The sequence below is a fragment of the Magnolia sinica genome, chromosome 19, assembly GCF_029962835.1.
Source record: "Magnolia sinica isolate HGM2019 chromosome 19, MsV1, whole genome shotgun sequence".
NCBI classification, from domain to species: Eukaryota; Viridiplantae; Streptophyta; class Magnoliopsida; order Magnoliales; family Magnoliaceae; genus Magnolia; species Magnolia sinica.
In genome coordinates, this window is record NC_080591.1 from 50,634,200 (window position 1) to 50,662,004 (window position 27,805).

Sequence of the window (27,805 nt, forward strand, 5' to 3'; positions counted from 1 at the left end):
GAACCATTGGTTGTAATTGTCTCATGTCTCATTCCATGATGAGGCCCACCAAATCAATGGCTTTGGTGACTAGAAGGTGTGCGCTTTAGGTATGTTCGTGTGATGTGTGGACAGTCTCTTTAGGTATTTCAAAACCTTTTTTTTATATACAAGTTGAAGGCTTCTCTTTTTTTTAGTATATCTGCACATAGGTCTGTCATGTTGACAGTTCATTGATTGCTTGGAATTTCTTATTGCTAGACACTGATTCGCACTAACTGGAAGAAAGTTTACACATGTTGGAATTTACATTTGAATGCTGGGAATTGTGATTAGATTGCTTGATTTTTTATTTGGAAAGATGATGATCTTGTTAAGGCCAAAGGCCAAAAAAAACAAAACAAAGAAACAAAAACTACAGAAAAACAAACACAAATATTTGCTAAAAAATTGATCATAGAAATTGAATAAACCTGCTGGAATTTTAGTTTAATTGCTAAAATTTCACCATTACTTGTTACTTTTGTGATTAAATACTCCGATTGTCATATTTCATGAATGCTTACTTAAGTTGCCTTATTCTTTGATTTTTTCTTTTTTCTTTTTTTAATATTAGATTGTAATTAAATTGAGAGTTGTTGTAGATGCTAATAGATTCTCAAGTTTCTAAATCTGTTCCTTTACTACTATTATTGTGATCATTATGTAGAAAATTCTTTCTTAGATTCTCAACACATCTTAGATACCATCCAGTTTCATCCATGTCACCTAAAGCAGATACAATGAAAGAATGCTAAATCAATCCAATGGGCTGAGGAATAAATGATGTGTGGTCTCTTCTACAACACAACTTGATTATTTGTTGCTTTGATAGTTTTTGACTTTTTAAGGATAGGATCAAAGGATTGATAATTTTTCATGCATCAATTTGTTGAATGCTACTCTTTGACTCTTTTATTTTTTTTCTTGTGTGCAGGATTTTAATCAATTGTGCCTGAATTTAGGCCTAGAAGCACTTTAGCCTTTTGACGCCACTCGTGCTATGAGTAGACCATATAGAGGATTTCTTTTTATTTATTTATTCAAGACCATTTTTAATTTATTGTAATAAATATTATATTTTTTTTAATTGTGAAGTAATATAAATTTTGTTTAATATTCAGTTTTAATTGTATTGTATCATATTTTATATTTCAAATATTTAAAAAAAAAATGCAGGTTTCAATTGAATTATATATAATAAAAAATATTATTTGCTTGTTGGGCCATTTTAAACTATACAAAAAGTTTTACCGGCGCTTACGTAGATTTTTAGCGGCGCTTTTTCCGTGAAAAAAGTGTAAAAACGGGGATTTACCGGCGCTTAGATAGAATTTTCGCAGCGCTTCTGTCCGCAAAGACAACATACAATTGCCGGCTCTCAGATAAGCGCCGCTAAAAGTATTCTAGCGCCGGTGAAGCTTCTGCCGAGAATATCTACGCTGGCGCGTTTTGGGAATTTTAGCAGCGCTCTTGTAGTGACTTTATGCTACAAGCGCCCAACTTCTTTTGAGAGTTGAAATATCTCAATACTTCATAATCCGAGTAGAGTGAATTCTCAATGAATTAGGTAATGTCTCCATTGTCGTAGCGCCTAGACCCCCACATTGAACTCGAGATCATATGTAGAGTAGTTAAGGTTGTCAATGGGCCGAACTTGGGGTAGGTCTCGGCCTGGATTTTGAAATGTTTTGAGACGGGTTGTCGGGCTGGCTCTATTCAAAATTCTGACTTTTAGGCCTGAGCCTGACCCACTGACACCCATAAGAGTAGTTCTTCCGTCATCATTAAGCTTTCTAGCTAAAGAAGAAGATCGACTTTACTTCCTAACTTAAAACCACGACAATGCCAACATTTAAATGTCATTTTCCACTTCAAAGACTTTATTGAAGTTTGGAAGTGAAAGAACTAGAGCACATGTCATCTTCTTTTTTATGGCACTAAAGCTTTGATATGTTGCTTTAGTCCATTTGAACTTTCTTCCCTACATACAATTAGTAACAAGTGCGATGATGGTGTTGAAATTTCGGAGATCTCCGGTAAAATGTTGTCAAGCCATGGAATGAATGAACCTTTGAGCATATGTTGAGCTCTACGGTGAACTATGGGCTCACATCATTGTTGGCCCTACTATGGGCGTTGGTGGGACGTGCCCTATAAGAAGTTTGCATGGACTTAAGTGGGCCATGGGTCTTTCAAAAAAAAAAAAAAAGGCCCAAAGTACATACCACTTAGAAATCACCAGATTTGCTGTCCAAGTGATGGCGACCGCAGCATGCAGAGCCGCTCCTACGGGAAGAGCATTCTTATCAAGATGAAAGTAGGGAGAGTGCAGTGACGGGATGGGCTCCGACGTCTTGTTATTCGTCCCAACCCAAAACATAAGACTCGGCATCTTAGTCGAGTAGAAGCTGAAGTCTTCAGCTCCCATGATCATTGGGCTCAAATGCACCTTGTTTTCTCCAACTAGTTCCTCTCCCACCATCTTTGTATGCTCATACATTGATTTGTCATTCACCGTCACTGGGTACGGTATCAGTTTCTTCTCCATGAACTCTACCGTCGCTGAACAACGGTGCACGGCTGACTGCGCCTCTATGACCTATCAACAATAAGGAGTGACAAGCGGGGCCCACATGTGTTAGATGGACAGGATTCTTCGCCATTCAATGCGAATAGAACCAGCCGTACGTGGATCACATGTGTGCACTGGATATGGACCATCCGTCACATTGTCATTTTTCTTTTCATATATGTCCATGTTTATGGTGGGGACCCATTTGATGAACGGCCCGGATCTCACACAGTCATGCCAATGTGTCATACTCATCAGTCCAACTCACCTGCACCTCACCATGATGTTTTGAGCACATCCATCCCGTTCAGCAGATGTGTCACCTCAGAAAACCCTCATGGCCCCAAAATCAGGCTGATCCAAACGTCAGGTGGAGACATGAAAGGAATAGTGTGGGAGTGGACCCCTGCCTTGATTTTCAGTGGGGCCCACCGGACTTGTAAAACCTCCTGAACATAGAAGCGGATTGCCTACTGAGTAACTCAGTACGCTAAAATACCTGCTTCTCTATGAGCTTGTGGGAGTTTACTGCATGTTCGGCATTGCCAATTCGAATTCCAAATGGCTGTGGATCGCGATTTCTGGATTTCCCAAACACGGTCCAATGCCAATTCCATTCATGTCCAAACGCACCCTCAGTACTTTTTGTATCTTCACCAAACAAGGTGTAGGGCCCGCTTGACGCATGAAGAAATCCAACCCGTTCATTAGGTGTGTCAGTACATATTTCATACAGAAGCGGAAAATCAGGCCGATCTGTAAATTAGGTGGGCTACAACATGGGATACAAGTTGGGAGGAGGGAAAGCCCATCTTTGATTTGTGGGGAGGGCCCACCATGTTGCGTTCATGGAATCTAGGTCACTAAGACCGACCCTTCATCTGTCCTGGATGAAGGGTCCAGACCAAAACTCAGGCTACTTTTAAATCCAGGTAGGCCCTTATGAAAGTCAAGGGTGGGTGTCCTCTCTCATATTGATCCCCGTGTGTCGGCCCACCCGACTGCTGGATCAGGCTGTTTTTTTTGACATTTCAGGATAATATGAGGTAATCCGTTGCGTGAACAGTAGAGCTGGGCATCGGGTTGAGTCGGATCGGATTGGATCCAACTTGATCCGGCCCGAAATGTATATAGTCTAATCCGAACTTGATCCGATCCGGGACCGACTCCGGGACATCTGGCCCGAACCGATCCAATGTACGGTTGGCCTTCGGGAAACCAAGTCGGGTTGGGTATGGATCGGATTTTTTAATGGTGAAAATCATTATCCCCGTTGTTATTTTCGGTGTGGTCCATTTGAGCTTAGGAAATGATTAATTTTTTTTTAATGCTCTAAAATGTCACGAAAAATGGATAAATGGTATGGATGTAATAAATACATCATTGTGAGGCCCATGTAATTTTTTATTTCATTTGAGCCGTTAGTACAACTCAGAGCTCGAGGCGCATAGCTATGTTAACGTGCTGGATTGATGTTGGCAAGTTCTGTGGGTCTGATCATGGGGTGTTATATCCTAACCGTCCATCCATTTGGCAAGCTCGTATGAATGCTTGAGACGAAAAATAAGATAGATCTAACTATCAAGTGAACCATTCGAATTGTTTATGGTGAAAATCATTATCTCTGCTTTTATTTGTGGTGTGGTCCAAATGATTTTTGGATATTATTCATTTTTTGGATAATGATCTCTAAAAATATATGAACGGTGTAGATATAATAAATACATCACTGTGGAGCCTATATAACTTTGATCTCCTTTGAACCGTTGGTACAACTCAGAGCTCGAGGTGCCAGACGCGTCACGCACCAGTACAGCTGTAGCCCTGTACTGGAAATGGACGGGCTACTCCCTTGCCACCGGTCGTCACTGCTCTGTAGACCCCACCATGATGTATGTATTTCATTGATGCTCGTTCATCCATTTTTAAAGATTATTTTAAGGCTTGATAAAAAAATATTAGAGGGTTAAAAATCTTAGGTGGACCACACCACAGGAAAACAATAATGATTGGATATTCTACATTAAAATCCTCCTAAGGCCCACTATACTGTTTATTCAACATCCAATCTATTGATTAGGTCATACAAACCCAGATGAAGGGAAAAAACAAAGATCAGCTTGATATAAAACTTTTATGACCCCAAAAAGTTTTTAATGGTCAATGTTCATTCAACACTGTTTCTTATAATGTGGTCTACTTGAGATTAGTATATACCTCATTTTTGGTTTCATACCATAAAATGATCTAGAATAATACATGGACGGCATGGATGAGACGCATACATCGTGGTGGGGCCCACATGGCATGTTTGATTTTTTTTGAGGTAAGGTTCCAACGGGAGGATGCTGCGAAATATATGTGGGGCCCACAGTGATGTACCTAGATTATCCACACCGTTCATCCATCATGCTTAATGAATTTAGAGCATGAGCCAACAAATGAGGTAGATTCAAAGTTCAAGTGGACCACAACATAGTAAAAATGGATTCGAACTCTCACCGTTAAAAACTTCTTGGGCCCACTATTTACTTTGGTGTGGGCCACTTGAATGTTAGATTTGCCTCATTCTTTGGCTCATGGGTTAAAATGTTTTGATGAAATGGATGGATGACACGGATATGTCGTATACATGACAATGGGGCCCACAAATTTATGTCGATCAGTTTTTTTTGAAGCAAAAATAGTGTAAGAGTAAACTCTCTCCCCTCTTTCAAAATCTCTCTCTTTTTTTAAATTACTTAAGTACCGTGTAAACTTGGAAATCTCTCTCTCTCTCTCTCTCTCTCTCTCTCTCTCTCTCTCTCTCTCTCTCTCTTGTTTAGTTTCAAAACTAGGAGCAGTAGCAATTCTGTTGGGGTCACCGTGAATGCACATGGTTTATCTACTCCGGATCGGGTAGGATCGGATCGGATCCATTCGGATCGGTCCAGATTGACCACGATTCGATTTTGATCCGAAAAACATTCGGATTTGAATAACCTAATTCGATCCGCACCGATACAGGCCGTCGGTTCGGTTCTGATCGGTTCGGATAGGGCTGGGTCAGGTTGGATCCAATGGATCGGGTCAGACATGCCCAGCTCTAGTGAATGGTTTGGATGACGTACATACCGTGGGCCGGGACTACTACTACCTGACTCTATTATATACGCTCTAACATCGAGTCTGTATAAGAACACAAATGATAGCAGCTCCATGGTTCAGTGATCAAGACCGTTGATTTGATTGGCCCCACCTATGTTGGACTATGATGAAGTAACTAGTCGTCCAACCTTGATGTAAAGTGGGTCATGGATAGTTACATGGCCAAGATGGATCAGAAGAGGCCAGGTCGACGACTTAAAATATATGATTTTGGGGTAGAACGAGCTACTTTAGCCAACCAACCCTGCTATGCCGGGTTACTGAAACCGGATTTGTGAAATATCGCCAGATTGACCATCATTTTCCTATTTTAATTTCATTTTTACTATAAATATTAAGTTTTAGTTTGATTATGACTCTTCATCCGTTGGACTTTAGGAGTTGCGTCCAACGTCAAAAGAGCTTAGAAAAATTAAGAGAACAGTTTGGTGAAGCCAAATAGGACACTTACTATTTTTGGTTGAAAACCTTACGCACTAGTAGACATCATGATCGTCTATAAATAGTAAGTTTACTATTTATAGTAAGTCGCGAATTCTAGGAGTTTTAGTTGTAGTTTGATTCTGATTTCTTTCCCATTGCTTGGTACCCCTATTTAAAAGGTTGTGAACTCGTTACTATTCATTCATTAATTAATTTCGAATTTATTAGAATTTATTTCTATTTTCTACTTTCTTTCCTCGTGGATTCAAGAAGTCTCTGTGAGGAGTCCTGTAAGCCCCGTATCCTAAACTGTATCGCTCCTTAGGCTTCCGCGATCTTCCCGGTCGAATTCCGGCAACCTTCGACCTTTATCCAAAGTTTGCGCGCGACCCTAAGACACACGCCGTCAACCAAAGTCGGCTCAACTCGACACTTGTACCCTAGCGACCGTGCCGTCGCCGTGGTTTCGATGCCGCGTCTCGCGCGCCGAGGCGATACCTAGGCTAGGAGATGTGGGCCCGCGTTCAGTTCGGGGAAAATACTACAAGTACGAATTCTGAGAGAATCTCTACAACTTATCACATGCATCAACCCATCAACCAATCACCTCAACCAAGTACACCATCACCTCACACCCTTCCCCAAGCAACCCCCAAAGTCAAAAAGGTTATTACACACCCATACTTTTCTTACATCATCTACCACAAAAGTCAAAAAGTCTCTTACACATCCATCACCCATATCTCTCTCTCTCTCTCTCTCTCTCTCTCTCTCTCTCTTTACAACCATCACTCTCTCATTTTTTTCAAACTCATTTTCAAGCAACCAAGATACCATACGTCTAAGCCTCTCCAAGCTCTCCCAAGCAACAAGTGTGGCCCACCTTCTCGTTCTCTCATCTCCCGTTTCAAAATTTTATCTCTCCATTAGGATCGAAGCTAAGGAGTAAAGGAACACAAGGGAGCAAGAAGAAGACGGTGGGTGATTTTGGATCTTCATCTCTTTAATTTTTGTGATGTAAGGGCCCACTTATGGTGGGACCCACCTTGATATAGGCTTTGTATCAAAGAGGGGCCTATAGTGGCGGGGGCCCTCGATCCTCGCCGATGTCTCTCTCTCTCTTTCTCATGTATTGTGGACCTCACTGTGATGTATGATCCACGCCGTCCCATCCGTAGGGCCCACCTTGCTGACCGCCTTTAGGTGGGTCTGGATGTAGGAGAAACACAAATATCGGATTGATCCAAATCTAGTGGGCCACGTCCAAGTGGGACCCACAATGATGCCTATGTCATATCCACACTGTCCAGCGTCCAGGGACGCTGGACATGGACTTGCAGTGAGGTGTGTACTGTGGTGGGGTGTGCTAAACAGTGAAGTGTGGACTGACAGGGGGTGTGCTAAACAGGGAAGTGTTAACTGGCAATGGGGTCTATGGACCCATCCACACCCTCCACCCCACGTGTGGGGCCACACCATAGGGTATGTGTTTTATCCAAACTGTCCACCGCCTTGGACGATGGGGCCCATGTCTGTGTGGGGCCTTCCTTGATATCCATCCACACCCAGATCCAATAGCTCAACTGGCAGACTGAGTGCAGATACCTCATCACAACGCTGAGGCCTTGGTATCGCTCCCTAGTGAGGGTGACTAGCAGAGAAGTGTCAACTGACGGTGGGGTCCATGGGACCCACCCACGTGATCCGTGCATCCATTTGGAGTGGGCCACACCATCATGTACGAGTGGTGTCCACCATCCTTGGACGGTGGGACCCACCCCACGTGTGGGGCCCTCCTTAATGCATGTGACTATCCAGGCTGTCCAATGGCCTGGATGTCAGCATATATCATATGTATGTATTTTATATATTATATATAAAAATTATATATTTTATATTATATATATGTAAGATGGTGGACCCTACGTGGACCCAGCTCTCCCTTTTAATGCAGACAAGCTGCATGTATAGCAGCTGACTTTATAATATATTAATATATATATATATATATACTTTATATCATATGAGGGTGGCCCTACATGGGACCCACCTCTGTATCTTTAATCAGCTGAGGCTGCACGTCCAGCAGTTATGTAGCTGCTCTTGCTCCCTTGGCGTCAACTAGGTCCGTGGGACTTGTTGTACACCGTCCAATTCTGTGGGACCCACTGCTATCCTACGTGTAGGCCCCACTAGGAAGTGTGTTTTATCTTCAAGGCCCATTGTTTAGGTGGTGGGGCCTACCATGATGCATGTGTTATATCCATACCGTCCAACTACTTGTGATATCATTTTATGGCGTGCGCAAAAGAACGGGTCAGATCTAAAGTTCAAGTGGACCCCACCATTTAAATAGTGGACAGTGACATCCACCGTTCAAACTCCTAAGGGCCACGGTAGTTTCCAATTAAGTTGGTAATTGTTTTCATTTCATCTCTCTTTGATAACTTATGAATAGGTCGGATCTCAAAATACATAAGGGTGGGCCCAATTTGATATACATTTGGCCCATTGGTTTGGCCCATTTTATCGGCCCATTTGATCGGTCCATTTAAATCGGCTGATTCGATTCGGCCCATTTGATCGGCCCATTCAATTCGGCTCATTTGATTCGGTCATGCCTTCGGAGTAATGATGGTTTGACGTCCACATTATAAGAATAATGTTGGTTAAATGTCCGCATTATAATTCTCCCTAGGGTCCATTGTTAGGCCCATACTTGTAGGCCGTCTAGGCCCATCTTTGTTATGAACAGTATCTATCACCATATAATATGTTAGTATAGTTCCATGGTTCATGATCATACACATCATATGTATGCTTGATATGAGAAGTGACTGATCATAGCATGTATCTTCAGACAGATTGTTTATGGGCTCCCAGATAAGCGGTGTTGCCCACATTAGAGCACGGTACGCGCAAGATTGCTACATGACTGGATAGTGTGCTTCATGCATTTCGCATTGTGTGACATGATTACTGTACGCCCTAGCGACATCTGGGTCGTAGCCGCCACAGGCGTATCGTGGTTAGCAGGATTGGATACCGAAAATCTTGTTCTACATAGGGTGTTATAGATATCCCTGGGTGAAAGTCCCTAAACCCTTATGGTACCAGGAGGTTGTTCCAACATCTAGATCGAGTAGGTACATGAGCGTCGAGTGTCGATTACCAGAAGGTCGCGCTTTCCACTGTGTCGTGGTCGGTTGGAAGGAGGTGCGACCTTACCCGCCCAAGAAGAGGGGGCAAAGCTAGGTTGAGTCTGACTAGCTCGAGGAATGAGTCCGCTATTGACGAGCCGAGCCCGATATTGGCAGGCAGATAGTGAGGTCTCTTGCACTCACCTTATTACGCGCGATGGGGAGACAATCTAGTTGGAGTGTACTAGACCCCAGTGATATTCCAGAGTTGAGTTGTATTGATATGTGGACTTAGATGAGGATTGGTGTGCTTGGTTTGCATCTCGCATCTCATGGCCTTGGTATGACCGACATCATTCATGCTTTGCATCGTATGACCTTGGTACGGCTAATGGTATTCATGGATTCATCAGCATATTCTGCATTACTCTGATACTGCATAACTGTATTACTACCTTTCGCACACACTCTCACCACCCTCTAAGATTTCTATAAGCTTATGCACGACCATTGCGTGCAGGTGACGTTGGACCATAGCAACGCTGAGGCAGTAGCGTATAGCAGATCATCCTGGAGCTTTTTGTTCATTATCATTGTATTTCCCTTTATGCTCATTGTACTTGTAAAGTTTTTGATCTAGTGAAAATGTGATGGAGTTTTTGGTTGTTATTTATGGGTTATGCCTTTGTTTATGCTTATTACAAATCAAACTGACGTTGAAAATCCTCCTCGTAGCATCCCAGGATCGGAACCTGGCGAATGGGCGCTGGAAGCCGAGAATGGGGTACTATGAAGGCTGTCGGCGCCGAATTTGGCGATCAGGAATTTTATGAGCCCAGTTTCCAAGTTTGGGGCGTGACAAGTCTAGAGAAGTTCCGTGGATTCGGAATAGTTATCCTCTTGAGGAAGACGGTGCTCGACCTCACTTCCTTACCTGCATTAATTTGGTATCAAAGTGAGGTTTTTCCTCAGATAAATGGCTTCTAACGACGGGTTGGGCAACAATCCCATGGGCGGTGCTCTAGGGAATTTACTTTTAATGGCGGCAGCTTTCAAAGTAACGCAGCAAGAGAATCGGCAAGCCATGCAAGGGTTGCAGGCTTCCATCGACCGCATAGCGGATCTCTTGGCGGAAACCCTAAGGCAACTCCGTGTTCTGGTGATAATTATTCACCACCAATTGCTAAAACTCGTAATCACCCTGATCGCAGGATAGTATCGACAGTGCATCTAAGGGTCATTCCCGAGAAAGGAGGATCCAGTGAGGAGAAGATCGATGACATAATCTTCCTACACCCCAGACAAGGTGGCGATCGAGTAAATCGAATAAATCGAGAATTCAAGATGCGGGTTGATATTCCTAACTTCAATGGCTAACTACACATTGAGGATTTCCTCGATTGACTTTCTGAAGTTGAGCGATTTTTTAAATATATGGACATCCCTGAAGCAAAGAAGGTCAAGCTTGTGGCCTACAAATTGAATGGTGGGGCTTCAGCTTGGTGGGAACAACTGCAACTTACACGAACCAGGCAGATGAAAGCACCAATCCGCTTCGTCAAGGACAGCCAGAAAACCATATTGGCTCCTATGGATCCAGATGAACCACTTGAAACCGTATAGTTCATCCATTCGTGGAAGAATCCAAAGACAGGACAGGCTTATGCATTAATTGTAAAAGGGTAAGAACTCGAGCCTACCATCATCCCTGAAAGACTAAGGCCCTTGTTACATGAATTCAAAGAAATCCGGCCTGATGACCTTCCCGATGGGTTACCTCCCATGCGGGATATCTAACACCATATCGACTTTGTCCCCGGGTCCAGTTTACCCAATCGTCCTCATTATCGAATGAGTCCGAATGAGTGCGAGATTCTACAAGGACAAGTGGAGGAGCTGATCCGTAAGTGTCTTATTCGAGAAAGCATGAGCCCATATGCCGTACCAGCTCTATTAACTCCAAAGAAATATGGGAATTAGCGCATGTGTGTTAAGAACCAAACCATCAACAAAATCACCATAAAATACAGGTTTCCTATACCATAGTTGGACGATATGCTGGACATACTAGAGGGTGTAAAAATATTCTCTAAATTGGACCCAAGAAGCGGCTACCATTAGATTCGAATATGGCCGGGTGATGAGTGGAAAACAGCCTTTAAGACTAAGGAATGATTGTACGAATGGATGGTCATGCCCTTTGGTCTTTCGAATGCGCCTACCACATTCATAAGATTGATGAACCAAGTTCTGAAATCTTTCATTGGGTGGTTCGTTGTGCTTTATTTCGATGATATTTTGATATATAGTCAAGACGAAACCACCCATATGGAACACCTTAAGAAGGTCCTTCAAGTGCTCACTGAAAATAAATTGTATCTCAATTTTAAAAAGTGCAGCTTCATGACTGATAGCTTATTGTTTCTAGGTTTTATCATAACATCCATGAGAATTCGGGTGTATGAGGAAAAGATGAAGGCAATCAGAGAATGTTCAGTTCCCACAAATATTCACAAAGTACGAAGTTTTCAAGGACTGAAGACATTTTATCGTCGGTTCGTGAAAAATTTTAGTACCATTGTGTCATCAATCATAAATTGCATGAAAAAGGGGCAGTTTCAGTGGACTAACGAAGTCGACAGGAGCTTTGCCGAAATCAAGCACAGATTATCCACGACCCCGGTTCTTGTACTTCCCAACTTCGACAAATTATTTGAAGTCGAATGTAATGCCTCATATGTCGGGGTTAGGGGAGTTTTGTCTCAAGAAGGTAGACCTGTAGCCTTCTACAGTGAGAAACTCAGCGATGCACACAAGAAGTGGTCTACATATGAGATCAAGTTGTACATGGTGGTTCAGGCACTGCGACACTGGTGACATTATGTGATTCAAAGGGAATTCATACTTTACACAAACCATCAAGCTCTCAAATTTATTAATAGTCAAGCTAACATTAACCGTGTGCATGCTAGATGGACCTCATTTTTACAGGAATTCATGTCATGCTAAAACACAAGTTAGGGCAACAAAACAAAGTAGCCGATGCGCTGAGTCATCGTGCAACTTTGTTAGTCATTATGAGCAATGAGGTTGTCAGGTTTGAGCGCCTCAAAGACATCTATGCCGACGATGACGACTTCAAAGATGCATGGGTTAGATGCCAAGAAGGTCACCCCGGTGACTTACATATGCAAAACGAGTTCCTTTTCAAGGGAAATCGACTGTACATCCCCAATAGTTTGCTAAGGGAATAGATAATCCAAGAGCTATATGGAGGTGACCTTAGTGGACACCTTGGTTAAGATAAGATGCGAGCTCTTGTGGAAGAATGGTATTACTAGCTGCAATTGGTACGTGATATAGGAAAGGCAGTTCAACGTTGTTATATTTGTCAGACCTTCAAGGGGCAATCTCATAATACGGACCTCTATACCCCGTTACCTGTGTCTAATGGCCCTTGGGAGGATTTATCTATGGATTTCATGCTTGGTCTCCCACGAACACAACGCGGCATGGATTTGGTGTTTGTAGTTGTAGATCATTTCTCTAACATGACGCACTTTATTCCATGCAAGAAGACTCTCGATGCAACACAAGTGGTGAATCTATTCTTTAGAGAAACTATGCGGCTACATGGGGTTCCCAAGGTTATTACTTCTGACCGTGACACGAAGTTCATAAGCCACTTTTGGCGGACTTTGTGGACTCGATTCGATACACAACTTCAGTTTAACAGTGCCTACCACCGAAAGACTGGCGAGCAAACTGAGGTTGTGAATCGCACATTGAGAAACCTTCTTCGATGTATTTTAGGAGAAAAACCAAAGCAGTGGGATTTAGTTTTATCTCAAGCGGAGTTTGCATTCAACAACATGGTGAACCGCTCGATAGGAAAATCCCCGTTCTAGGTTATTTATGGATGAGTACCTCACCACACACTAGACTTGGTCCCTCTGCCCAAGCTCCCAGGCATGAGAATTACAACAGAACATATGACAGACAGGATCATGGGCATTCATGTGGATGTACAGACCAAGCAACATGCCTCGAACGAAAAGTACAAGGAGCAAGTGGATAAACATCAGCGATAAAAAGTGTTCGAGGTGGGAGACAAAGTAATGGTCCATCTGCGCAAAGAAAGATTTCAGGCCGAAACATACAACAAGTTGAAGAATAAAAAGATTGGATTGGTACCAATCATCCGAAAGGTCAATGACAACGCTTATGTTGTTAATCTTCCAGGTGATATGGCGATCTCACAGACTTTCACTGTCGCGGACCTGACCGAGTATCATGAACCAGATCAGAAAGACGAGAACTCGAGGACGAGTTCTTTTCAGGTAGAGGAGACTGATGTAGAGTGGGTCACGGACAGTTACATGGTTAAGATGGATTAGAAAAGGCCCGGTCGACGACAAAAGTGATCCAGACCATCGGACCTTAAATCGGGCGTATCTCGCAATTCGGAATGAATTATCTGACGTAAAATATATGATTTTGGGGTAGAACGAGCTACTTTAGCCAACCAACCCCGCTATGCCAGGTTGCCCAAGCTGAATTTACGAAATACCGCCAAATCGACTGTCGTTTCCTTATTTTAATTTCATTTTTACTAAAAATAGTAAGTTTTAGTTTAATTATAACTCTTCATCCGTTGGGCTTTAGGAGTTGCATTCAACGTGAAAAGAGCTTAGAAAATTAGGAGAACGGTTTGGTGAAGCCAAATAGGACACTATTTTTGGCCAAAAACCTTGCGCACTAGTAGACATCACGACCGTATATAAATAGTTTACTATTTATAGCAAGTCGCAGATTCTAGGAGTTTTAGTTGTAGTTTGATTTTGATTTCTTTCCCATTGCTTGGTACCCCTATTTAAAGGGTCGTGAACTCATTATTATTCATTCATTAATCAATTTCGAATTTATTAGAATTTATTTCTATTTTCTGCTTTCTTTCCTCGTGGATTCGAGAAGTCTCTGTGAGGAGTCCAGAGAAGTTCCGTGGATTCCGAATAGTTATCCTCTTGAGGAAGACGGTGCTCAACCTCACATCCTTCCCTGTGTCAAACCTTTCTCTTCCTATAGCGACATGGAATTTTCGTTCACATTTTATTATTAAAATTCCATTTGAAGGCAGTCCTAACAGTTCATATTGTCCCACCAGGGTGATTTTTGGGACCTGGGTCCCATTCTCATAGGGGTCCATCTATCACTCAATGGTCTGGATCAGTGGACACTATGCTCAAATGACTGTAGTTGCATATGAATCTTACTACCTCTCTGATCCTTTGGAAGAGGTAAGAGAGACCATCAGCTGTCATGCTCCTGAAAGTTCCTCTAAACTTCACAGACTCTGAGATTGCATTGTGTGCTTCTCCACCCTTAACAAATCCAACTGAGATTGATTACCTGTGGTTGAGATTGCACACATGTCAAAAGCAATTACTGTGGACCACCGATAGAATTTTCGGGTCTGTTTGGTTACTGGAAACTATGGTTTTTCAACATGTACATTCTCAAACATTCCTGTATATATTGACAGACTAAACAGTCATTGCACATTGAGGTTGTATCTTGTACACATGTTTCTGCACTAGGCTTAACATAAAGATTGATATGCAGGGCTGTTTAATGATGCTTTCATGACATCTGATCCATTCATCATTTGTGTCCCCTTTATTTTTCCCTGTGGCTCAAATTAAAATCAGGCTGATCCATAACTCATGTGGACCACACTAGATGGAACAGTTAGGATGGAGGTACTGACCATTAATAACCTTCCAGATTGTATGTGGCCCCACGTTGTTTTGTATATTCCATCTAATCCATTTAAAAAGATGCATCTGGAAATTATCAATGGACACCAAAAACAAAAAAAAAACGGCCATCATGAAACTTAGGTGGGCCACGACATGTGATTTTAGATGTTATAGGAATGGCTTTACATGTGTCGCCTACCTGAGTTTTGGATTGATCGGAGTTTTCGTGAAACGAGGAGAATGGGAGAGGAAGAACATGATGGATGGATTGGATGTCATTAAAACAACATGGTGGGCCTCACACGTCAATTTGTATGTTAAGCTGAACACATAAACATTTGTATTGGATGCAGCTAGTCTGATGAGGACATCATGCGCACACGCGCATGCACACCACCCCCCCTCGCACGTACGTATGTAGAAGGAGGCCCTTAGCATCGATCTGGCTTGATGACAACGTCCAGTGAGAGCCTTCTAGCTAGAAGACGAAGTTTTGGTTCAAATAGGTGGGCCCGATAGTTAAGAAAAGCCCATAATGGGATCTCATGATCATGGCCCACTCATCGGATTGATTTCATATTTTAGGTTTTGCTTATTGTTATTATTTAGAACATCGCGAACGCTTTAGATTTTTTTATTTGGTTTTTATTTTAGTTTACTTCATCGCCAAGTAATAGGTTGCGCACATGATGCGAGTTTTTGGGGTATAATATTTTTCCTAAAATAGGCACCCCTTGTAGTTATTTTCATTCATTGAAGATTAATAAAAATTCCGTGTTTTCCTAATCTCTGAGTTGTGAAGCCTAATTGGGTGCGAAGCCTTCCTTTTATCGAAGAGTTAACTACCGTGGTACGAAGCCACATCTATCTCGATTTGCCCTCATCCACTACTATCTCTACTACCCATCTTCTCATCTCACCCCACCATATACACTTCGAATCAATCATCTATTGCAGCAATTCTCCTTACCATAGCAGAATTTCAGAATCTGGCCCTATAGGAGGGCTGAAACTTCGGCGGAGCACCATGCAAAAACCGAACATCGGATCAAGCTAAGAGTTGGGGGTTTTGGAGTCCATCCCTGGCCGACCAGGGCCAAGGTGGCCTTTTTCTGAATAGTGGACCCCACACATGTGCGGTCGGGATTACACGCACGTGCGTCTAGGCCATCGTTGTTGTCCACGCGTGCGGTACTTCTCTGGTTTGTCTCTCTTCTATCTTTCACTCCACTTTCACCCAAAATCCTTAAACCTAACCCAAAATTACTCAAATCTCTAATTTTATGCCCTTTTTTTTACTATAGAGTTCCCCGAATTGGAATTTCTGAATTCCTTGAATTAGGGACTGATTATTATGTATGTGTGGATGATTATTTCTTATCTTTGAGTATTGTTTGGTTCATAATTTTTATTGATCCAGCCTTATCATGTGTAGGCCTGGACCCGCATAGATTCCCCTAAATTGAACGTTTGGACTTTCATGTGAGATATGTAATTTGTGTAATTGTTTCTGAACTAACGTGATCTTAAGCCTAAAATCTCACATATCATATTTAATTTTCATGTCCTGCATCAAATTTGCTATCAAAGCTTAGGGTTCTTATAAGAGAATACATTACATGTTTAGGGCTAGTTTTTTTGAGTCCATCATGCATTCAATTAATCATATGTAGCTTTTAGGAGTCAATAGTCCCTGATATTAGTTGCTGAAATTTCTGTTAGCAGGAAGTTAGCAATTTACATTGCTGTAACTTTCTGTTATTTCTTTATTTTAACAACTATATTGCTGGATTTTAGTAGCAATGTGTAGTTTCCCTCATATAGAATCTCATACGATTATTTAGTCCCATATATCATCGTAGAAGGTCCTTAGGTAGAGTTGCAAGTTGTACGCCCACACGTATGGGTCATGGTTTTGGCTAACACCCTACACTAAACATGGAACAACTGCTAGAGTCACTAAACAAGCTGTCTTAGCAAATCGAGTCTTGGGATAAATGCTTGGAACAAGATATAGATTAACGCCTTGACCAAATAGAGACCTCCCTCAGGACAAACCCCACCATTAGGGAAGATGACCAATCTCAGGCAGGTGGCCAGGAGGATAGACCAATGAATGAAGGTGGCCAAGAAATCAGTCATGGGCATGCACCTGTACCCCCACCCCATGAGGGACATCAAGACCATTATTTTGAGGGGTACAGGTGCGGCCTCGTGGCTGAGAGAGTGCACTAGAGGCTAGTGTAGAATTACCTACTGAGGCCATTCCAGTAGTGGATGAGTTTCATGATGTCTTTCCTGATGATCTACCGGATGAGTCTCCCCATAGGAGGGATATAGAGCACATCAGAATATGGGACACCGTAATACCTACAGTCGAGTTTGCGTTTAATAGTTCTGTCGATAGGTCCACAAGTCTCAGTCCTTATAAAGTCGTTACTGGTTATAAACCTGAGAAACCTATTGATCTTGTCCTTATATCACTGTCCCATAGGTCGTCAGAGCCTGCAGAGTCTTTTGTGCATTACATTCATTCATGACATCAAGAAATCAGGCAGAAGATCACTACTAGTAATGAACATTACAAATTTTCTGCAGACTAGTATAAATCTTTCAAGGAATTCAATGTGAGGGACTCTATGATGGTCCGCATCAGGCCCGAGTGGTATCCTCCGGGAGCCGTTCGTAAGTTACAAGCGCGTAGCACTGGACCTATCAAAATTATAAAACGAAACGGTCTTAATGTGTATGTGGCAAACCTTCCACCCTCCATGGTAATTAGTTCAACATTTAATATGGAGGATCTAGTTGCATTTCAAGGGGCCATTGATGCATTGTCCAGCCTTTCGCCTAACCATCCTGATTCATCAGGCCTTTCCCTTGATCCATAGCCCCCTCCCGACTCATTTTCTCAGCCTTTACCTCCCATACCTATCCGTCCCGACCCATCTTCCCAGCTAATACGTCTCATACCTACCCCTCCCAATCCATTTTACCAGTCTCTACCTCCCATACCTATCCGTCTCGACCTATCTTCCCAGCTACTACGTCCCATACCTACCCCTCCCGACCCATTTTTCCAACATCTACCTCCCATACCTACTCGTCCCTACCCATTTTTCCAGCCTCTACCTCTCATACTTACCTGTCCTGATTCATCTTCCCAGCTACTACATCCCATATCTACCCTTCCCGACCCATTTTCTCAACCTCCACCTCACATACCTACCCTTTCCACACCTAGAGAGGAAATAAAGGATATTCTGGACCATCAGATAATATCCACATCGGACGGCGGGTTTCAGAAGTACCTGGTTAAATAGAAGTCACGCCCAGCTTCAGATAGTACGTGGCTCACTGAGGAAGAGTTTCAAAGACTTGATTCTGACATCCTGGATCGGTTTACGAGTTTTATTTCACTAGTGGCGAAATCTTTGCAGCCGGAGAGAATTGATGAGGACATCATGCGTACACGCACACGTACACGCACACACACACCACCCCCCTACGCACGTACGTACACAGAAGGAGGGCTCCACCATCGATCTGGCTTGATGACGACGTCTAATAAGGGCCTCGTAGCTAGAAGACGAAGTTTTGGTTCAAAAGGGTGAGCTTGATAGTCAAGAAAAGCCCATCATGGGATCTCATGATCGTGACTCACTCGTCGGATTGATTTTATATTTTAGGTTTTACTTATTGTTATTATTTAAAACATCGTGAACGCTTTAGATTTTTTTATTTGATTTTTATTTTAGTTTACTTTATCACCAAGTAATAGATTGCGCACATGGTTCGAGTTTTTGGGGTATAGTATTTTCCCTATAAATAGGCACCCCTTGTAGTTCTTTTCATTCATTGAAGATTAAGAAAAATTCTGCGTTTTCCTACTCTCTGAGTTGTGAAGCCTAATTGGGTGCAAAGCCCTCCCTTCATCGAAGGGTTAACTATCATGGTGCGAAGCCATATCTATCCCGATTCGCCCCCATCCATCGCCATCTCTACTACCCATCTTCTACCATCCCTTCTTCTCATCTCACCCCATCATCTACACTTTGAATCAATCATCTATTGCAGCAATTCTCCTCACCATAGCAAAATTTCATGGTCCATCCTTGGCTGACCAGGGCCAAGGTGGCCTTTTTCTGAATAGTAGGCCCCACATACGTGCAGCCTGGATCACACGCACGTGCATCTGAGCCATTGTTGTTGTCCATGCGTACGGTACTTCTCTGGTTCGTCTCTCTCCTCTCTTTCACTCCGCTTTCACCCAAAATCCCTAAATCTAACCTTAAATTACTCAAATCTCCAATTTCATGCCCATTTTCTTACCTTAGGGTTCCCCAAATTGGAATTTTTAAATCTCTTGGATTAGGGACTGATTACTATGCATGTGTGGATAATTATTTCTTATATTTGAGTATCGTTTGGTTCATAATTTTTATTGATAAACTCGGTAAGACCGAGGTCGAATCCACAGGGACTGAAACTTGTACGTGATCTGAAACTAACTAGATATAGAACTAGCAAAAGATGTAATCTAAATCCAATGTAAATTGATGAATAATGGTGAGAGATTAATCTAAACTTAAGGAATTCAGAGGAAGGGAAACTGGGGATTCAGAGGATCCACTTGTAGAGATCAGGGAGATCTTATGCCATCATCATGTAAACTAAACTGAACTTCTTCTAATATAGTTTTTTACAGAGATGAAAGGTATATGAATTAGAATGGATTCCATCATCAACCCATGCCCACGAGGCAAAGCAAACAACAGAATTAAACTAATTACCAACCAATCAACAATGCATGAAAGTTAGGAAGGGTATCATCATCCGACCATGCCTAAGAGACGATGGTGAACAACAGGGCTTCCTGACGTCATATACATCAAAAGGGAAAAGGAGATATTCAAGGCCATTGCAGATCCATTGTAATTTCAGTCACAACAGACCATTAAAGACAAAAAAAATATTCCTTTAATTAAACTAAAAACAACATCAATTCAGTTTAAACAAGAAAAAAAACATAAGTAAAAAGCTCCCATCAGGCTACAAGCTTCACCTCTTAGCCCCAGCTAAGAGGTTTAGCCCGTCATGATGCGGCTAACCCTTAAACAAAGATAAAAAGGAAAAAAACCTTTTACTCTCTATCTCTCTCCCTGCTCCAGATCCAAGCTCAAGTCCAAAGCCTCTCTCCCAGCAAAAGTCCCTCCAGTCGTCCCAAAAAAAACGAGCCAAGCCACGTTCTAACTGCCTTCTTCCTTCTTTCTCCTTTTTTTTTCCTCCTCTCCACAACTGGCCGTCCCTCTCCTTTATACATCCAGGGGCGGTGGAGGGCTGGAGTCCGCAGACGAGTCAGCTGCGGAAGCTCTCTTTACGCACAGCAGTCCGCAGATGAGTCGGCTGCGTGAATAAACCTTACGCAGTCAAATTCGGAGCCTCCCACTCCCATTTTCCTTGCATTCTGTCCGTAAAATCAACGTCCCTTGGGACGTTGTTGAATGAGCTACATGATGGACGGATCAGATCTTCTATCCGATCGCCCCCACGAGCGCACAACCTGCCGCAAAAACCGGACAGCGTCCGGCTGCGAAACAGGGTGCGTAACGCTCTTGGCTGTACTGATGGTGGGGCCCACATCACTTTTGTTTTGAGAAATCCACGCCGTCCACTGCATTCTGCTCGAAAAACCAGGCGGGAATCACTGTTTTTGGATCAAAATCGGTGTGGTCCATGGATGCTTTCATTCAGCCGTCCGTCCCACGTTTGGGCAGTATTCTCCTGTGTATGCGAGCATAGATCAGGCAAAACCTTATATGTATGGTCGGTTTGACCCTCCGAAACAAATGGACGGTCCCGATCATCTTGCTGGTGGCCCATACTTAGATGGCGGACGGACAGTTCGTCCGTCTGTTGTAAACAGAGGCGGGCTCTGTTGCGTTGCGGGCGGGACTTGCGGTCAAACGCAAGTTGGACCGTTTGCTTTGCTCGGTGCACTGCGAGTGCACAGCCCATGTGCACTCCCACGTACGCACGGTGGGTCCCAGCTTGATGCATGTGAGAAATCCGCTCCGACCATCTGTATTCTCATCTCATTTAATGCGTTGACACCAATTTTGAAACCTATCCAGATAGCAGGTGGGCCCCAAATCACTGATTTATGAGCTGATCTGTCCGTTGGGTCACTTTCAAAGGGATCCAATGGCTGAAATTTGATGTGTACAGTTCATTTATGGTCCTCAGGCCACGTATGGAGTTTCGAACTGATCAGATGGTGGGAACCCTATGATCTTGCATTCTGGAAACTTTTCAAGCCACTTGAGCTTCAATTTCTTGATTTTCTTGGATCCTCTTTCACTCCGCTTTCACCCAAAATCCCTAAATCTAACCTTAAATTACTCAAATCTCCAATTTCATGCCCATTTTCTTACCTTAGGGTTCCCCAAATTGGAATTTTTAAATCTCTTGGATTAGGGACTGATTACTATGCATGTGTGGATAATTATTTCTTATATTTGAGTATCGTTTGGTTCATAATTTTTATTGATCCAGCCCTACCATGTTTAGGCCCGGACCCGCATAAATTCCCTTTAATTAAATGTTTGGGTTTTCATATGGGATATGGAATTTGTGTAATTGTTTCTAAACTATTGTGATCTTAAGCCTGAAATCTCGCATATCATATTTAATTTTCATGTCCTGTATCATAGTCTAGTACTGAATCACCATAATTTTCGCCTATTACTACAATTTTTTTTAATTTTTTTTTTCCATATTTTGTAGTAGTCGATGGAAAGAAGAAATAAAGGAATTCTTCCTCTGCCAACAGAAAATATCTTAATACCCGTTGGGTAGCACCAAATATCATGAAATTTCATAATATTTCAGTCTAAGTCAATGCAAAATTTCATGATATTTCACGAAATTTATTGCAACCAAACACAAATTTCATTAACTTAGTTTGCAACTCATCCACCGACAGATGAGTCATGCATTCGTTCCAATCCGGACAGTCCAAATGGTGCAAAGAGCATTGCCTGAAAATTACACTCGTTGGGTGCTCAGTGGTTGAAATAAGACGGTTAAGATGGTTAAAATCATCTGATCAATATCAATGTTTGGGCTCTGCGTCCATCCACATTGTTTTCATACATGTATTCCACACAAGCACACTTTTTTTATTTGGTACATACACAAACACAAACTATGGGTGCGTTTGGTTGCACATGCACAATATCATGATATTTTACACCAAATTAGAGTGATTGATCATGAGACACTGAAATAATTTTATGATATTTGGTGCAACCACATGCACCCTAATAAATGAAATATACACATACAAAATAAATAAATAAAGGTGTGTTTGGTTGCACCAAATATCATGAAATTTCATGACATTTGGTGCACCCAAATAAATGAAATCAACACACACAATGGATGAGTTGTAACACATTTCAATCTAGGCTACGAAGTAATATAGGAAACTTCAGGAGATGAGGGAAGAATCTTACTCTGCTGTCAAGAGGATCCGATTCTCGAGAAACAAGCTGTTGGAGGGCGAGGATTGCAAAGGATGCGACAAGAACCGGATCTTTGCTTTTGTGTGGACTTGCTGCGTGCCCGCCTTTCCCTTGAATTGTGGCCAGGAATCGTGCCGATGCAGCCAAAATGGGACCCGGTCTTGAAGCGATAGTACCAGTCTGAAAACCAGGATTAACATGTATTCCGAAGATCGCCTGTACATTCTCAAGCGCACCTTCTTGTAACATATGGTATGCGCCAGCATAGCCCTCCTCTGCTGGTTAGAAAACAAGCTTCACGGTCCCCTTTAAAGCAAAAGAACATGATGATGTAGAACAAGTGACACAGAACTTCATGGTCAGCAAGGAATATTGAAAGATATTGGGCTGAGAAACTCAATCATGAATATGTGGCAAAATTTGATCTAGTTTGAAAGAAATAGTTTTTATTTTTATTTTAGTAAGTTACAGTTTTGCTATTTTTAAGAGTTTTAAGAATTCAGTTATGGTTCAAAGTCCTTTACATCATCTAAGAGTTTATTTACATGTTTGAGTAAGATTAGGTGTCTTTTTACTATTTTAAGTAAATTATTATTATTTTTAAGTAATTTTTTTTTTCCATAAAGGTTTCCTAATTATTCAGTCTAGGAGTCTAGTGTCTTTTTGCTATTATAAGGCCATTAAGTTCATCGTAGGTATTTCATTCATTTTTCCACTCAAATATATTAATTTTATAACTCATTTTTAGAGACATTTTTTTTAGTTTTTTTTTTTTTTCTCTCATTGTGGATTCAAGGATTATCCTCAGGAAGAAAACGGTGATCTGTTATCTTATCCACACACCTGCCATGGCAAATGGAGATTGAAATGTAGATTGGTGCCAAGGAATGCCGAATGTTGGTGCATGGCCTCGGGCTCTTTTTCATGGGCATCTACATTCTAGGGGAGCGATGGTCTCATCACATCCATAGAAATGTGTATGGAAGGATTCTATAGATGCACCTATTTCTTGAAAGGGCCTGACCAAAATGCAGATGTGATGATATATGCGTTCAAGTTGTTTCACTGAATGGACCACAAAATGTGGATGGTGGTATATGTGTGTTGGCATTTTGGATGAGCAAGCGTTTCATCATGTTCCTAAGAAATCCGCATGCGAGGATTCACTAGGCGGACCCATTTCTTGAATGGGTCCTCAAAATGCAGCTTTGATGAAAATAATATTTCCAAGTTGTTTCACTGAATTCTCAGGCGTTTTATTACATCCTTAGAAATGTGGATGGGAGGATTCGCTAGACCGACCCATTTCTGGAAAGACTCCCAAAATGTAGATGTAACGAAAATGGCTCTAAGTTGTTTCACTGAATTCTCAAGCCTTTCATCAATTCCTGAGAAGTGTGGATGAGAGGATTTGCTAGATGGCCGATGTCTTGAAAAGGTCTCAAAATGTAGATGAGATAAAAATGGCTCTAAGTTGTTTCACTGAATTCTCAGGCATTTCATCACGTCGTGAGATGTTTGGATGGGAGGATTCACTAGATGGACTGATTTCTTGGAAGGGTCCCAAAATGTAGATGCGATGAAAATCTCTCTATGTTGTTTCACTGAATTCTCAGGCGTCTCATCATGTCCTGAGAAATGTGGATGGGAGGATTCGCTAGGCAGACCCATTTCTTATAAGGGTCTCAAAATGTAGATGTGATGAAAATGGCTCCATGTTGTTTCACTGAATTCTCATTTTGGGTCCCATCCACATTGTGGGATACATCCAAACAGTCATTAAGTTTCCTACTATATATAAAGCATCATCAATGTAGACGTGTCCTACTATTTGGTTCAGTTTCATGAATTTGAAACAGGAATTCTCTTGTTTGTGTGATGGAATTTCAATGACGGTCTTCAAACTATCAAGCATCCCCAAAAATAAAAAGTAAAAAAAGAAAAGAAAAAGAAAAAGAACAAAGAAAAAGTAGTGAATGTATAGTGATATTAGAACTGTTTACGGATTACCTTCAATTCATCCTTACGTTGTTGAAGCAACCTAGCGGCCCCGAGTAGCATTGTAACGTGGGCGTCATGACCACAGGCATGCATCTTACCATCGTGCTTGCTCTTATGCTCCCATACCACCAGCTCCTCTAAGCCGACCATCGTCATTGCAAGGTATCAGACACAAATAAGCAAATTAAGATAATTCAAACTCTAGACTGAAGACAAGTACATGATATACTCGTGGCCCGTTTGGAATGGAGGAGAATCTAAACTATATAAATAGCCAAATGCTCAGCAGCACACGAGTTCTCACGAGAACTTTTTGAGAATGCATCATACATGATGTGAGCTCAAAATTTGAATGGTCCACGTGATGTAGCACCCCATGAAACCCCAGGGCTCAACTTTTACTTTGATCTAAATCTTTGGTGGGCCATGGCAAAAGAAAACAATTTCCTCCCTTGATTTGGATCTCTCTTTCCTATGGCCCACCAGAGTTTTAGATCATGATGAAAATTGGTCCCAAGGGTTTCATGGGATGTTGCATCACATGGACTGTTCAAACTAGAGGCCCATGAAATGTGTGCAAAGGTGCATGTGATGCTTCTTCCCATGAAACCCCCTGGGACCTTCCCATGAGGTCGAGCTACGTGGGCTCCATCATGATTGTGCCAGACATCAATACCATGCATTTGAGGGGTCCCATTTGTCATGAAATTTGAAAGTGCTCATGTGTTCATTAATATCAGGCCTTTTTGTCATTTTAAGATTATAAAATTACTTCTTAAGGTACAGACGGCTCCTCAAGAATTTCTTCATGTGCAAACTATCAAGTTTAATCTATATTCTTGTGGGGATATTTCAATCTAAGGCATTATATAAGACATTGTCTTCTAGAAATAATTATATCGAGGTTGTAGCCCTCTCATCTAGTTCATCTCACTCTTCATCAGTTATAAATGCAGTACGTTTCAGCTCTTAACCTTTCATAATTCAAAGTTATTTCTCCTAGTGAACTTCTCCATTTTATACTTAATATTAGATCCCTTAAAAGACATGTTTTCAGATTCAAAAAACTCAAAACCCTAAAAGTAATCTTGAGTTAGAATCAAACAATAAGAGATAACAACCAAGCACATAGAGAACACAAGATTTTACGTGAAAAAAAACCACAATACAAAACGACAACGAATCCACTAAAATAAACAATGTTACAAGAGATGAAAGAACTTACTGATCCTATAATAAATCCTGAAAACTATACAAAAAACCCTAGCTTTGACCTCCTCTTGCTCACAAAATCCTTAAGCACATTTCTCTACCCTAGTCTCCGATTACAAACTCTTAAATATGAATAAAATCGAATTAGGAAATAAAACCAGCAATTTGTAAAACTGCATAAGTCGGTCGATGGGAGCTTTAATCGGATTGAGTGCTATCAATGACCAATCGATGGCATCAAAGCCATTTTCAATCGAATCAATGTAGACAAAAAAACTGTCCAGTGAGCAAAGACAAAAAAATAAATAAATAAATAAATAAATTTCATTAATGGGATTGAGCGGGCTATCGATGGGATTGGCACCTCCTCGATGGGATCTAGTGGTCTGTCGATGACAGACCATCGACAAACCCAATTACAGACGGATTGAAGACATCTTACAACATCTTGTTTGAAAGGTATACTGGGCAACTCGGTGCAACAATCATATCCGTGTGGTCGGTGCATATGCCCATGAAATCTAGCCGTCTGATAGAATGGCCATGAAACTAAAATCAGATTCTAGTCAAAATCCCAATTGGACCGTTGGCATCATTTGATTGGCGTAATCTTCAGATTTTGACCCGCCAACTAGACTAAACACTAGGTTAGACACAAAGTTTTGGTGTAAAAAAATTGTGGGCACCGGCGGACAGAAAAGGTACATTGATTAAAGACTTGGGAGTCCCAACTTTACCTCTCTACGTTTCAGGCCATGGTCCCATCAAGATGACTATACACCGAGCTCCAGTGTATATCTATCCACTCAATCATCCATTGTCTTCAAAAACCAACATACCTGCAAAGGAAGAGCATCCATGTCTGCCCTTAGAGAAAACCAAGGGGACCCGCCAGACCCAATCGAAGCGATGAGGCCCCTTTTTGCGAACGGCCATGAATACTCGATCCCAAGCTAGTCTAGGTCGGATTGGATCAATTCGCTAGTCTTATACTCTTCGAAAGCAAGCTCTGGATGCTCATGGATTCTTCTTCTTATGCTCTTCATCCAGCCGAAGAAATGCGGGTCCCGCGCCGATTCGAGGAGCTCCCCGGCGAGAATTCCGATGTGGGGGGATGAATTCTGGGAAGCCCATGAGAGGAAGGTTGAAGACATGAGAGAGAAGAGAAGAAGAGAAGGAAACTTCATTGAAGAATCTTGGAGTGGGAGACAAATGCAGGCAGAGCTAATCAGACCATCTCTACAATATTAACGGCAGCGTACCTCGCCAGGTACCTACCTGGGTTAGGTTCTCTAACTTGGAGAAAATACTTAAAATTATTAAAATCCACGCTGTCCATCAGACTCAATACCTTTATTTTGTCCTTGATCCCAAAAATTAGGCTGATTCAACCATAATATGGGCCACTCAAAAAATATTATACATAAAACCAGTAAATTCACGTAGAATGGGCAAACTGAGCTTTTAAATATTGTTAATTTTGGATAATTCATTTATTCTAATGAGGAACATAAGATGAATGGATTGGATGATATATAAATACCATGGTGGGTCCTACAAAATACTAATGGCCAGCGTTTCATCCAAATTCTTTCCAATGGTTTGGCCTACCTGAATTTTTAATTATAATATTTTTTGGGTTCAATGGTTAACATGAGGCACCGTACCTAATGGACGGTCTTGATCTCATGAATGTTCAATCCACATGGCTTTCGGTTTCCGAAAGTAACCCCGTAGGTACCTAGCTAGCGCGAGGTTCGGTAGAGCGGTTCGTAATATATACATGCGCAAGATTTCTTACATTATCTGATATATCTGTATGATCCAGACCGTTTAAAAGATGGGACTTATTATTTCAGATTTCCAATATAAATATAGATCAGTTAAAATTGTTGATGCAAAAAATTGGTGTGCCTTCCTTCTCTACTGTCTGCACAAGGATGAAACAAAGGAGACCCTGGCTAGAGCCGGGGACCCTCCGATGCCTAAGTCAGTGACTGGACA

At 41.8% G+C, this 27,805-nt stretch overlaps 1 pseudogene; it reads right to left on the reverse strand.

The window, feature by feature from the left end:
- Nucleotides 1-1,995: 1,995 nt before the first annotated feature.
- Nucleotides 1,996-26,993, reverse strand: LOC131235503 (IAA-amino acid hydrolase ILR1-like 7; annotated as a pseudogene).
- Between the last annotated feature and the right edge of the window lie 812 nt (nucleotides 26,994-27,805).